A 15,578-nucleotide genomic window follows, 5' to 3' on the forward strand; every position below is an offset into this window, starting at 1 on the left:
CCATGTTTTGGCTAAAAGTCTGGCAAAACCCAGCAGCAACATTAACAAGGGAAATCTTGGCTGATTGCCTAAAATGTGACAGGGGTTGTGACATACCGTGGATTGCTGAAGTACAGGCAAATTTGACAGCTGTTAACCGTAGCCATATTTTTTACAACCCCGACCAATGTTTATGTTTATGTTTATGCGATTTTTATAGCGCGCAACTACCCAAAGGTGTCTCGGCGCTTACAATACAGAACCATCGCTGTGGCTGAAAATTTATGCTGCAAAGAACCAGGTTTTTAGTTTTTTTCTGAAAATAATGAGGGTTGGGGCGGTTTTGATGTGCAGGGGTAATGTGTTCCAAAGTTTGGCTGTGGAAATGGTGAAACATTTATCACCCCAGTTAGCTTTTTTTGTACGTGGGACTTTCAGCAGGTGAGCTGAGGATGAGCGTAGTGTTCTTGAATGGTGGAGCGAAGAGAGGGCATTTTTAAGGAACTGTGGGCCTATATTATTGATGGCTTTGTATGCAATGCATAGTGCCTTAAATTTTGTCCGGCTCCTGATTGGGAGCCAGTGCAGCTGTCGAATGTAAGGGGAGATGGAGGTGAACTTGGGAATGCCCAGTAAAATTCTGGCGGAGGCATTCTGGACTAACTGCAATCTGTTAAGGACTTTTTCTTGGGCATTCAGAAGAAGGGCATTGCAGTAGTCTGTTTTTGAAAAGACCAAAGTACTGATGAGGGTTTTGCCGGCCGACGATGGAAGGTATGGCATAAGTTTCTTGATTTTTTTCAGGATGTAGAAGGATGAGGATACCACAGAGTTGACATGTTGCTGGAAGGTCATTTTGTTATCAAATATGACTCCAAGGTTGCGAACCGTGGTGACAGGTTGAGGAGGGATTCCCATCTCGGGTGGCCACCATTGGGGGGACCAGGTTGGTTCCAGTTTCCCGAATGTCATCACCTCTGTCTTATCAGAGTTTAATTTAAGACAGTTTGATAACATCCAGGAACTGATTGCCCGCATTCCCTCTTGGAAATTTGCTGCAACCGAAGTACCATCGTTGTGTACTGATAGCACCAGTTGAGTGTCGTCAGCGTATGTTGTAAGGGCAATACCGTAAGATTTTATTACCCTCGCTAAGTCCGAAATGTAAATGTTAAATAATGTCAGACTCAGTGAGGAGCCCTGTGGTACTCTGCAAGGAAGTGTGAAGGTGCGGGAAGTGAACTGGTCCATTTTTACTGTCTGTGGACGATCCATCAGGAATGAGGCAAGAAGTTCTTTCGCCTTATTCTGAATTCCTATTAATGAGACACGGTCGATCAAGGTGGCATGATCGACCGTGTCGAAGGCCGCAGAAAGATCTAACAATATTAGTACTGCCGCTCCTCCCTTATCCATCGTCGTTCTTATTTCGTCAGCTGCTTTAAGTAGCACGGTCTCGGTCCCATGACCCTGTCTAAACCCGAATTGGGTATCATCCAGTAAGTTGTTATTACCTATGAATTTAGACAACTGTATGTTCATTATCTTTTCAAAAATTTTTGCTGGGAACAGAAGACATGCAATGGGTCGATAGCTGGCGGGAAGGAGGGGGTCGAGTGTAGGTTTTTTTAGGAGGGGTTTAATGATGACTTCCTTCCAGACTGAAGGGTATGTGCCTGTTGTGAACATGGCATTGCATATGTTGGTGAGAGCAGGGGAAATTGCTTCTGGAATGAGGTTAAGAATAGCGGGAGGACAGGGGTCTAGGGGTGATCCTAACTTTGTACTGGAAACAAGTCGTTGGATTTGTTCCTCCGTGGCAGCTTCGAAAGTTAAGAAGCTGGGTGCGGTCCTGAAAGGAAGCACCGTGGTGGTGGTGGCAGGGGGTGGGTGAGTGAAGGCTGAGAAGATAGCAGTTACTTTGTCTTCGAAGAACTTGGCAAAGGAATTACAAAGCTCCTGTGATCCTTCAAAACGGGGGACGGGAGGGCTAGAAAGGTGAGTAACCACCTGAAACAGTTCTCTTGCAGAGTTGTTTGCCTGATTAATTTGGGCGGTGTAGTAGCGTGTTTTTTCTGAGGTAATAAGTATTTTATACTTGGAAAGTGCACTTTTATAGGCAATTTTTTCTGAGGGATTGTAGTAGCGGCGCCAGTGTCTCTCCAGATTCCTACAATGTTGTCTCTGCAATCGTAGGGTTTCTGTGAACCATGGAGCCAAAGGGAGTTTTCTGCTGCGATGGGAAATTTTAAGGGGAGCTAGGTTGTGACAGGCTTCGTTTAGACTGTTAAGAGAATTTGTGGATGCTAGAGAGGGATCCTATTCGTTAGTATTCAAAGTAGCGAGCAGCGTAACTGCTAGTTGAGGGGGGTCGATATTTTTCCAATTCCTGAAGGACATAGGCGAAAGTGATGTGGAAGAGAGTGGAGGGGAGTTACGTTTTATTGAGAAACAAACATCTGGGTGATCAGTCCAAATAAGAGGGATAACAGTCGTGACCACAATGTGAGGGTTGCTGGTGAATAGACCATCTAGAGTGTGTCCCGCTTTGTGTGTAGACTGTTTAACCATTTGTTGGAGACCGGCAGCTGCTAGATCATTTATTAACGCCGAGGTATCAGGGTCGTGAGTTACTTCGAGGTGGAAATTGAAGTCTCCTAGAATGGTGTAATGTGGGGTTCCTGCTGATACCTCGATTACATTGTAAAGATTGTTGAGGAATTTCAACCTGGACCCGGGGGGGTGATAGAGTAGCATGCCTGTAAATGATTGTTTGTCAGAGATGCTGATGGTAAAAGAGAGAGCCTCGCAATCATTGTATTTAGAGTCCGTGATTTTAACTTTGAGATGGTCCTTGTGTATGATGGCTAACCCTCCTCCCTTTCTTTTTTTCCTATCAAGTCTGCAAGTGAAGTAGTAGGAGGAGTTGCTGCTTTAAAGTCTGGGCCGGAGGAATCGTCACCCCAGGTTTCTGTGATGAATAGTAGGTCTAGGTTATGTGATTCTATGAATTCAGAAATTTCAATTTTGTGTTTAGGGACCGACCGCACGTTGATAAGTGCTGCTAGGACTTGGAGAGTGGGGATCTTAGGAAGGGTAGGGGTCGTGCACATTGCACATTTGTGAGGGCCTATGGTGGGATTCGTGTAAAGCGGATGAGGAATGAAGTGTGGCAAGTCCGCTGAGGTCATGATTTCTCGGAGTTGATCGGATGAATATTTGAAAGTATGCGCTTTAGGCGCGGAATAAGGCAGTACGGGGTCAAGGGGGATGGCCCTAGGCCCGGCCTCAGCGCGGACGAGCGCAGACGAGCTTGCCTTATGCGTGCCTTTGGCGCGCAATCAGCGCGCCCGCTGCGCTCGTCCGCTGCGCGTCCGATGTGTGAGCATGTCAGGAAAAGGGGCGTGGCCAGCGCGAGTGGGCGTGTCCTATTGAGCCAGGGATGGCGGCGAGATAAACTGACACTGACCTGCAGCAGCGTTTAGTCGGCTATGCACGGTGTCAGATTAGCCAAGGTAGAGAGTGCCCAGGGGGTAAGTGACGTTTAAAACATACAATTCTGCTCAATTTCAGTACAATTTAAAACAATTATAGTTCTCGATATGGCTCCCGGCTTTCCGCCTCAGGAGTGGATCTGTAGAGCGACGCTATGATTTCAGCGCACTTTAAGTAGGGAAAGGGGGCGTGGCCAGCGCGAGTGGGCGTGTCCTATTGAGCCAGGGATGGCGGCGAGATAAACTGACACTGACCTGCAGCAGCGTTTAGTCGGCTATGCAGGGTGTCAGATTAGCCAAGGTAGAGAGTGCCCTGGGGGTAAGTGACGTTTAAAACATACAATTCTGCTCAATTTCAGTACAATTTAAAACAATTATAGTTCTCGATATGGCTCCCGGCTTTCCGCCTCAGGAGTGGATCTGTAGAGCGACGCTATGATCTCAGCGCGCTTTAAGTAGGGAAAGGGGGCGTGGCCAGCACGAGTGGGCGTGTCCTATTGAGCCAGGGATGGCGGCGAGATAAACTGACACTGACCTGCAGCAGCATATAGTCGGCTATGCAGGGTGTCAGATTAGCCAAGGTAGAGAGTGCCCAGGGGGTAAGTGACGTTTAAAACATACAATTCTGCTCAATTTCAGTACAATTTAAAACAATTATAGTTCTCGATATGGCTCCCGGCTTTCCGCCTCAGGAGTGGATCTGTAGAATTAGATAGAATCGATGGAAAGACTATTCGTAACATTTTATATAAACATTATGGGGACATAAGACATGCCCAGGAGTTTACTAAAGTGGGACTATACATAACAATGGCAGAAGAAGGCGGACCTCCATCCTGTTTACCTGCTAGTTATTTGTTAAAAGATACTACTCGCTGGGAGCGAAGCCTTCTTTTTCACCTTAGATCAGGTACAATAAAATATTTGCTGTGTTTCCCCTTATATATCATTCCAATATTGATGATCTGGCTTGCCCATGTGGCAATTTAGGAAAACAGTCCATGCTGCATTTTTTGTTTTTCTGTACCTTTTATCAAAATTATAGTATGCAGTTATTGATACCGTTTTTTAGGTCAAGGGGTATAACGGACTTTAAGGTTGCCTATAAAACAATGCTGCAGGTTAAAAATGATGATTTTTATTTTGTTTTATTTTTTTATTATTTTATTTGTAGCAGTTTAGTGATCCAAGTTACAACAAGTACATAGGTCCCTCTAACACTCCCACTCCCTCCCACCACCCTCCCGTAGGCCATAAGTGCAGCGTCATATAGATCATTCTTCCACCGCTATCTCCAATAAGTACACAGCCATTCAGCCAACAACCCCATGAGTAGGGCAGGAGGCGTTTTAAGGGCACCGTGATATTGATACACACATAGCACAGATTGCATGGCAGCAGTAACCGGTTTCCACATCTCCCAAATTCCATAAACAGACCCATGAGCCAGCTGTTGCTGCAATTCTCGCACTATCCAGTTTCCCCGAGGGTGTCCTGCATCCCCTCCTCCAGAGCTGAGACCGCGCGGGCTGTTAGATATGTATGGTACAAACCCCAGAAATTTCTCGGTCTGCTGGTAGGGGGTAGCAGTTCGCTATATAACTCAGATTGTGTACACGCGTAAAGCATGTCATGCGACCATCGTTTAACAGTGGGGATGGGGCCCCTCATCCAGCAGCATAAAAATGATGATTTAATATACAGAGTATGCACCTTTTTGAAAATGGCTATCCATTGACGCTCTTCCATGAATCCTTGAATGTTGGACCAGGTCGCACTTTATATATACTTCTGGATTGTCTATTTAAATTGGGGAATATGTAATACAATGAATATGCGGGTGCATATTTGCACACTGCACCCTGGCACTTTAGTATTGCAGCTGCAATTGGCTATGTGTGATATCCTTGTAATATTTTATTGATTAGTTATAGAATTAAATCCGGGTTTAAAATGTTATTGATTAAGGATTATGTAAGTGACTATGAGAAATGTTTAAACGATAAGCTTGTAATATAATCAATATTTAGTTACAACCTTCTTATTGATGATGGATTATGTCAAATGTGTGTACTTGTATGGATAATACATATCCGAATAAAGATAAATGATTGATTGATGATGTGCAAGGTCAATACATGCCCCTTGTTATTCTGTTCTGGTCAGTCCCTATTACCTAGACAAAACATGCTACACACAACTGCAATGCTAAAGAGCTTGTGCTTTCATATTACGGTGTTGCATGTGGTTCACACACACATGGAGGGAAACCTTTCCTTGGAGAAGAGCTATGCTGTTCCTATGATGTAAAGCAACCATCTAGGCTCTAAGGTATGGGGTCTGCTGACAAAGCCCAGAGATCTTCCTTTATATAATAACCTCAACCTACCAAGGGGACGGCGGTTAGGCCTAATGATCCTTTTTCCACGGTCTATATATTATGACATCCTCCTTTATATTCTATGCTATCTGTGCTAGGTCTGTGCATTTTGCTTCTGGTAGTAGCTCGTGTACTGCATTAACGAGCACAACTGTTAAAATAAACATTTTGAACTATACAGTGGCTCTGAATATCTTTATTGTGGACGAGTATGAGTGAGTGAGCAAATGGTTATGTCTTGCTACCGCAAATCCTGAGAGAGTCAGGAGTGTTGTGTTCTGGGATTTCTAATCATTTGTAGCTTTGTGATTTTGTTGGAGAATATATTAAACACTATAGCTAGTCAGTTCTGGGATTTTGGGGGCTAAGGTCGTAGGAAGGTACAGCCCCTATACACTGAGGTCCTGTTTTCTTGCGCATAATTCTGTCTATGTGCACAATCCCTGCAACACCATGAGTTCAATATGACTAAACTTGTACATCAATGTAAGACATGTTGGGTACCTATTAAGTATTCACCCATCAAAACACTGAGACAGTAATTATCCAGTTAGAAAATTAGTTAATCAAAATGTACATATCTTAGAATTACCTTTCTGCTACTTGTGCATTCTTTCAACAACCCAAACACTACTCATGCAATCATCCAATCAAAAATGAACAATTAATGCACTCTCATACTATCTGTCCATGAATGCAATCACCCACGCTGGAGACATGAACTCATATAACCAAACAGATGCCACCTAAGCTGGGTTACAATCACTCACACACTATCTATAGAGTCATACAATCACTGAAATAGTACCTATATGCGCTTGGAATTACCAAACATTACATCTACACTAATTTAGTCACACACACACTACATATTCACTTATCTTAACACCAAAACACTAATATTGCAGTTATACACAGCGCTGGAAAGCAGAAAAGAATTAACATTTATGTCTTTTGAGGAGATTAATGATGGCATCAACCTCCTGCTGGCCAACACATAAAATGGTCTGCCACTTTCTACAGTGCACTCCAGGATCTTCTAGTTAAGGAAAGACCTGCGGTTGTGGGGTTGTAAGTTCCAGATCTAGAAGGCTGATATAATTTGCCTTATGCAGCTTGCTCCCTCTTCACCGAGCTACAACTTACCTTGCAAGGTCAGTCAGATGCATTATTTCCAGGTGTCTCACATGAATACTTCTTTTCTGATCCTCTGGAGAGCACCTTGCTGCATATGGAACAGGTGACCTTCCTAGCATTCACCTTTTTCTTAGCTTCGGGGATTTTTAAAAAGGCACAAACCTTGCTTTCCTTCCCTTCTTTTATTGGTTCTTCAACCTCCGTAATGTCTTTCAGCTCTTTATTCTTCTTGCAAATGTGCAGATGCCATGCCCTTTTCGCAAAATAGTTGGTAAAAACACCAAAAAATAAAATAACATTGGTGCACATAATACAGAAAGGTGTCACAGATGCAGAAACACCCAAAAGAAGAAGAAAGAAATAGGTGTTGGATCCTCTTTCAAACAGAATGAAAACATTTTTAACCAATCAAGAGCTTTCTTTTCATGTGACTTAATGTTGTGGCAGAGTCGCGTCCACATTGTGTCTACATCATGCACCCGTAAAATGTGCCAATTTTATTTAAAAGTATAAATCACAATTAGTAAGTTGATTTTTTAAAGTATGTTAGTGAACAGTCATTAACTAAAACAAATATATAACGTTTGCACAGTCATATTTGAAAAGTCATGCCAGCGTCATGACCCCTACACGATCCCGGTACTATGTGCTGGCATGGTGTGCGACACCATTGCGGGTCTATGATATAAGTAGAAATCGCTTTTTATTTAACTTTAAAATATCTTTAATTTAATTTCCCTTCTGTAGGTCTAATTGAACACAATTTAGGTGTTTAGAAAAATTATTTTAACTGTATTCAACACTGTAAACAACTATGGGAGCTAGCAACCCCCAAACGATGATTCCAGGCAGCCACCCAGTCTAATAATATCCATCTTAAATATCTTAAAAATATTTTACAACTCCACTTATACTATTTTTTTACATTCAGTAATAAACATCTTCCTTAAAAATATATTTTATTTTGGTGTAAATATGTAATTCACACTTAGCTTTGTATAACTGATTCATGCACTAAACATGCAGGTCCGCAACCAGTGCAAGAAACGTATACAAAGAAGACATTTATAATAATAACACAACAATACATCATTTACACTGTTAAAAGTAATTATAGAAACAATTATTTAGAAAAAAAGTCAATAAAATAATCCCAAAATACTGAATACAAATGTTCCATATCTAAGAATAATTCTATCATATAATAACATACTCTACAACATTATAAACAATACTGAAACTTATACAGTTTCTAAAAAGTGTAATCTTTCAAATAAATAATACTATCAATATGTATTCAGCGGCCTTAAATGTATTTTAAATACGTGATCATAATGTTATAATGTCATGAGTGATGTAATATGTGAGGTCTTAAGCAGTGCATTGCTGGGGTGTGCGTTATAGTTAGATCAGCTGACTATGATGGCTGAATTTCTCTGGTTTTGTACGAGTGAAATGTTAGCCTAACTATAGCGTTTCTGTAACCAAATACCTACTAGCAACAGCCAGTAGGTAATTATAGTTAGGACCAAATTTTCCACTGGACGAATATTCTTTATTTTACCAATAATTTTGGTGCTGCTTAAGTAATCTTCACAAACATTTAAAAAAGTATACTTTATTCGATTCAGCTTCTATCTTGAAAGTATGCAAATGCTCTATCAAGGGGAGCTGAGAAAGATGGGGAGTCCCAAAAATGTGTTTCCCCCATTTTATGTCTATGGGGATTTTGCACTCTTTGACCAAGACTACATCCCAAATTGCTAAACGGAATTGCACCAAATTTGGCAGAAAGCTAGATTTAGTTACACAGATCACGCTTTTACTTCTTTGATGTATATTCATTTAGGACCTTTAGAGATATTTATGATAAAAAAATATAGCCATCTAGAAACCTGGACAATTCATGGATCCATCTGGATGAGGATCCGAAGGGGAAAGAAAGGCTCCGATTGGCTGGCCACAGCTTCAAAGAAAAGTTGCAGCTGTCATTTTTTTTCCTCGCATCATCCCAGTGCACAGAAAATAGACAAATACAAGGAGTCAGGATATATATATATCCTGAATCCAGAGGATATTCAGAGGGTCCCTGATGACCCCTTATTACCCAAACATTGCTTTTTTTGTTTTTCTTAATTAAACCTAAAATCCACAAACCCTCCTCTGATTTAGGGCCCAGTTGGAAATAAAATAGAAATTCACTGAATTAAGGCAAGGGTTACAGAGTTGTTAAAGTTAAGCTAATATTTTACCCATACAACCGATAGAAAGTTATAGTTATACTTATCTGAAGAAACTATAACTCATACCATTAAGTGACTTAAAGCAACAGGACTAAAGGCAATGATACATAGCGGATGCGGACTCTGGGACACACGCCGTGAGGGCAACGGCCAGTTCCACCTACCTGTCCTTGCAAGCAGATCACCATCTACTCCCACTCTGTGCCGTGAGGGCATCGGCGGCAGCTCCTTCCACGCCGGACCGGGCGACAGCGGCAAACTACACATCCCAGCTGCCCCGGGGCCCGGCGCTCCACCACTGACGTCAGCTTCGTGCCCGGAGGCGCTACAAAGTGCGAGGAGCGACGAGAGTGCCTGGGGGACACGGACTCTGGGACATATGCCGTGAGGGCAACGGCCAGTTCCACCTACCTGTCCTTGACAAGCAGATCACCATCTACTCCCCCTCAGTGCCTTGAGGGCAACGGGGACAGCTCCTTCCACGCCGGACCGGGCGACAGCAGGAAACTACACATCCCAGCTGCCCTGGGGCCCGGCGCTCCACCAGTGACGTCAGCTTCGCGCCCGGAGGCGCTACAAAGTGCGTGGAGCGTCTCCTGCCCCACGGCATACGCGTGGGACGTGCTGGGTGAAGCCCAGGCAAAGGGCGGGCTGTCTGTGGCCGTCCGGGGCTGGACGAGGCTGGGCTGGCCCCCCCCATGGCTTCTGGATCTGGGATATCTGGAGGCCGTCCAGCCGGTGACATGTGATTAGGGGAAGCCCAACATAACAGAAATCTGTACTGTCAAAGACTCACTGCAAGCGAGTATAGGAGGGATTTTGAGGATCTAGGGCCACTGGTCGTTGGTACGGGGTTGGGTTCACCCCCTTACGAGTGCTAGTGTTTTGGGATAGTTAATTGCTATATGATACCCACCATGGCAACTAAAGTAAATACCCGCGCTGCCAACGCTAATTTAAACATCCCTTTGTCACCAAGGATTGTAGTTAGGGACCCTAAATCGCAATCATTTCCCACTCCGCAACCGACTGCAATCGATCGTATGTTGAGGAAAGCATTAGGTGCAGTTTCGGACGAAATAGAGCGCACAGAGAGAAGGCAGTCAATAACACCAGGGATTGCTTCCCCCTCCCTACCACAGGAAAACAATATAGAGAACATAGTGGTTACCCATTCCAGCAGCACCGATCTTTCCACTCAGGATATTCCTTGTGCACAGTTGTCGAGTGGTGATGCACAGGTAATACCCTTGTTGAACAAGAAATTCGAGGAAAAGAAGTGTTCCTAAAAAGGTCCCAGGCTCCAGGAAATATAAACCAAGAGAGAGATTTCCACAGATAGCACAGCCGGAAGCTGAAGGTCGTGAAGCTCAAGTGGATCAACAGCTATTACCCCCAAGTTGGATGGAAGAGATGGTTCAAGAGCTAAAATCCTCCCTAGAAACTTTCATAGCTAGCCAGATCAAACCGCTAGTCAGTAGATTGGACACAATTATAAATGAATTATGCAAGAGGGGAAGCGCACCAGGCAGTACTGGATTTTCTATCCCTACTGCCACAAGTCCGAATGCACACACCATTGTAGCTCCCGAGCAAGGCATACTCTCTAGTTGTATTATAAGAACTCCATTGGGGGCAAAGCAGGACCAACTTCCGCCAGCTCTGATGACATACACTAGCACAAGATCTGATAAGGTGGGGGGTACATCGACTATTGCCAGAGGGACCAGTACGTGCATTGCACAAACACAAAATAATAATCCCCTGAATAGTAAACTAGACGAGATAAAACAAACCACTCACATAAATAATCCACTAATACCTAACCCTTTACCAAGTATTAATCTACCGCTGGAGGCATGCCCCTATGTAATGGTATTGGGGGGAGTGTCAGCCTTGAAGCCAGACCAGACAGAGTCATACCCTGAACTTAAAAACAAAACAATAGCCTGGCTTAATAAGCATAGACCATTATCAGGGAATAATTGTGGCGAAATTTTGCTCGTTAGAAGGGTGAATTGGATTGGTAGATTAAAGAAAAATCAGGAGGGGAACTGTTTAATTATAAACTTTAAGGACACAAACTCGGTGGAGGATATATTATCCCGGGGGTGGATGCACTCGGAAAGTAAAATCAGAACGCTACCGCCGGGTTATTTTTATCCTATACAAAGTGCCACTCACGACACAAGGTGGTTTCAGGGGAGCCTTAGGAAGAGTCTCACCTCACAGGGGCCGCGAAGCTGGTGTTTGAATGCACTCATGGCAATACGCCAAGATGATCCCCTTTGGGCAAATATATTTCGCCCCCTTATGACCCTAGAAGACAACGATTGACCACGAACTATGGTAGATGAAGTTGTGGTGACCATCACGAGGGAGCCCATTAACACAGGTAGCCCAAATGAGGTAGAGCAATGTTTCCCAAACTGTGGTCCGCGGACCCCCAGGGGTCCGTGACACATTCCCAGGGGGTCCGTAGACAGCAGTTTTAAAAGCAAAGAAGTTTCTTGTGTAATTAGCAGCTTTCCAGCAACAATAAAAGTGTCAAGCTAATGCCAGTGATTAATGTACCTGCTAGAGAGTGAGGCGAGTTTTGTTCAGTGGCAGATTTGACTTAACTAATGTAGCACAGAGGGTTAATGTGCCTACTGCAATGAACGTGTAACATGCATTTTTAGAAAAGCAGTATTTTATGTGCATAGGTTTGTGGTTACTGCTTTTGTCACAGAGATTATTTTGTTACTGTGCACTTCATAAGTGGCAATCATAATCTAGCAGAGGGACCTATAAACTGTCATCAAAGAGCTGCTTGCAAACTGCATGGTACCAGTTAGTAACTTATGTTTTTTCCCAGTTATTCATTATCCTGATGCTGCTAAAAAGATTTGTTTGGGCGGAAATACATTTTTAATGTTACTAGCCACTGTGTTATGTTCTGTATCCTGAGTTTGTGCTTTTCCAGACCAAGCACTCTTTAAAAACTGCCTACTAGTATGAATGACATGTGTACCTTGTAGTCCCCTTTACCTTATGTAACATTTTATATACCCACTGATTTACACGTATGATTCAATGTCTCTATATGTGTGTGATGTAAAGTGCTCTGACATCCTACAATGGTATGAGAGATGCTATAAAACAAATAAAATACATGTGACAGAGGGGCTGTTCCTTCAATATAAAATACTAAGGGCCAGATGTATGATCCGTTTTTATATGCGCAAATGGGTTCGTGAACCCATTTGCGCATGCAAAAACCTATTGGGCCATGTACATAGCCTATTTAGCGAGTCGCAATTTGTTTGCGACTCGCTAAATAGGTTTTGCAACTTGCTATTTGGAAGGGGCATTCCCTTCCAAATAGCGAGTCTCAAAACCATGTACAAATGTTTTTCGGTCACAAAACACTTGCAATTACCACCTACTTCAAGTAGATGGGAATGTATTCGCAAATGGGAAGGGGTCCCCTTTGCAAATGCATGCAAAATTATTTTTTAAGGGTAGGCAGAGGGACCAGGGACCTCTGCCTGCCCTTAAAAAATGAAACTAAAACGTTTCATTTCTTTTTTTTTTTTAAATGCATGGTAAACGAGCTGCATTTTTTTTAAAACTGCTTTATTTAAAAGCAGTCCCAGACATGGTGGCCTGCTGAGCCCAGCAGGCCACCATCCCTGGGAGGGCGGGCATTCCCAATGGGCTCGCAAATTGCGAGAGGCTCATTAATGTTAATGAGCCCCGCAATTTGCGACCCCATTGGGAATCCCGAACAGTGTTAAACACAATGTTGTACATTTCATTTAGCGACTCGCAATTTGCAACTCGCATTGTGTCGCCAATTGCGAGGCGCTAAATGAAATGATCGTACATATGGCCCCAAAATCCTTAGTACTTTGAGTATTTGTTTTGTGTGCACATGTGTGTTTTTTTTTTATTACTGTTTTAATATTTGAAATTTAACTCATGCAAATTGCTTGGGGGTCCCCGGCTTCCAGTGGTGACTCAATGGGGGTCCTCAGGAATCAAAAGTTTGGGAACCACTGAGGTAGAGAGAATGAGGAGGGTAACAAAACCGTCTGTGGAGATGCAATCCCATACAAGTCATGTATGTCCTGCACTAGTAAGTCAAGGCAGGAAATGACTACAAGTGGAGGAACCTCCATCTAGTTCCCCTACATCACATGTTATGGGAGGAGCGCTGAGGGTCCCTGAACCCGTATTACTAACACAGTATCTTGGGCCTCAAAGCAGCCCCACAAGGCCAGAAGGAGGGAGAAGGGCCCAAAGCCAGTGTAGCGGACATCCCAATAGGGCAACGCATGCGATGGGAGAGTTAAAGTTCATCTCATGGAATGTCGCGGGTTTGATAGGAAAACTGACCAATAACGAATGGAGACAGTATATTGGAGGGTTTCAAGTAATTAGTTTAAAAGATACTTGGGCAGTGGATGGTAATCCCCTTCACATGGCAGGGTACAATTTTTTTTGTGCCGGCTCAAAAATCTAGCTCAGGAAGAGCGAGGGGTGGTCTGTCAGTATATGTCGACCTAAATTTGGAAGGGGTTTGGAGTAGCGCCTCATGGTCCTCATATAATATTCAAGCAATAGGCTATAGTAGCCATGGCCATAGGTGGACTTTGTATCATTTATATAATGCAGGGCCCACAAAAGGTAACAACCAAATATTTGAAGAGTTAGAATATAGATTGAGCCAGGAATTAGCTCATAGGAAAGGGGCGCCAGAAGTTACCAATTTGATAATGGGTGATTTTAACTTTCACCTGTGCCCAACTTTGTTCCCCCTCACTGCAGACTGGTCCCTGTGCCCGATTGAGAAAGGCCCCCACTTTGAACATTCCGCAGAGGGAATAGTCCTGAGCAACCTCCTCAGGAACCATGATCTGGTACACACTATCGATCTGGCCCGCCTGGAGTACGATGGGTCACTCACCCCGACCTTTAAGGGAAGAGGTTGTCAGTCCTATATAGACTACATGTTAGTATCCAGACAGGTGAAAAATTGGATTAGCACTGTGGGGATCCACTGGAGCGCTTTTAGCGACCATAATCCCCTAACGCTAAGCCTAGTAAACCCATGCCGCCCTAGGATCCTCCCTCAGGTGGACAGTGTGATGGAGGCTACCGACCAGGGAAGACGGATCAGATGGTCTAAGATCGATGGGGCAGTCTTTTATAAAGATTTAATGGCAAAAGGGAAAACACAGATTGATGAGTGCCTCAACCTTAAGATAGTGGGGAGTACCTGGGTTAAGGCGTTTAGCTCAGTGACTAAAATAGTTGATGGGCTGTTAAAGACCAAAGCCCCCTTGAGGCACACAGCGCAACCAAGGTGTTTGACACCAAGTGTTCCCGAGCCCTGAGAGACCTTAAAGCTAGTTTAAAGATCAAACCTAAGGACAATTGTAGAATAATCCAGTGTAGACGGACCTATAAACAGGTGTTAAAACAAAGGAAGACTACTCTCCAAAATAAAGCATGGGCTGACTTAAGGGAGGCAGGTGAAAGAAGGGATATGAGCCAATTTTGGAGGATTATTAACAATCCTTCCTTTCAGGATAGTAACATTCCAGAGATTGGAACAAATATTCTAGCGGAACAGTGGGTATCTCATTTCCAGGGTTTATACAATCACGACCAAGAGTTAGTGCCGGAATGGGGGTGGAAAAATCCACTCGGGCCAGCTATTGAGTTCTCCTTAACGGAAATCACACAGGGGATCGAGGGACTCTCTCGGAACAAAGCTCCAGGCCCAGATGGCACTCCACCGGACTTATATCTGAGTAATGTTGATCTCTGGGCTCCTATTCTCACCAGAGTGCTAAATGCGGCAGTCCAGACGGGTCTACCACGTTCTTGGTCAACAGCAGTTATTATCCCCATTTTAAAGAAAGGTAATAGGGACAATCCACAATGTTTTAGACCAATCTCCCTGATAGATGTACCTGCCAAAATTCTGGGCCGTGTAATTTTGCAGCGATTGATGGAATGGACAGAGGATAATCATATAATCACGGATATCCAATACGGCTTTAGAGCCGGAAGGTCCACTAGCGACCAATGTCTTAATCTTTATATGCTGGTCACAAAGTACACTAAAGCCAGTAATGGACCTCGCAGCTGCTTTTGATAACGTTAATAGAAATAAGTTATGGTGCCTGATGAGGGACATGGGTATTGATTTGGGCTTGATTAAGATTCTTAGGGAGCTACACCGGGACACGACAGCCAAAGTCCGTTATAATCTAGAGGGGGAACACCAACTCATTCCCTTGCACGAGCGGTGTGAGGCAGGGGTGCATTCTTGCCCCCTTCCTATTCTCGTTA

This window comes from Lissotriton helveticus, chromosome 6 (genome assembly GCF_964261635.1).
Source record: "Lissotriton helveticus chromosome 6, aLisHel1.1, whole genome shotgun sequence".
NCBI lineage: Eukaryota > Metazoa > Chordata > Amphibia > Caudata > Salamandridae > Lissotriton > Lissotriton helveticus.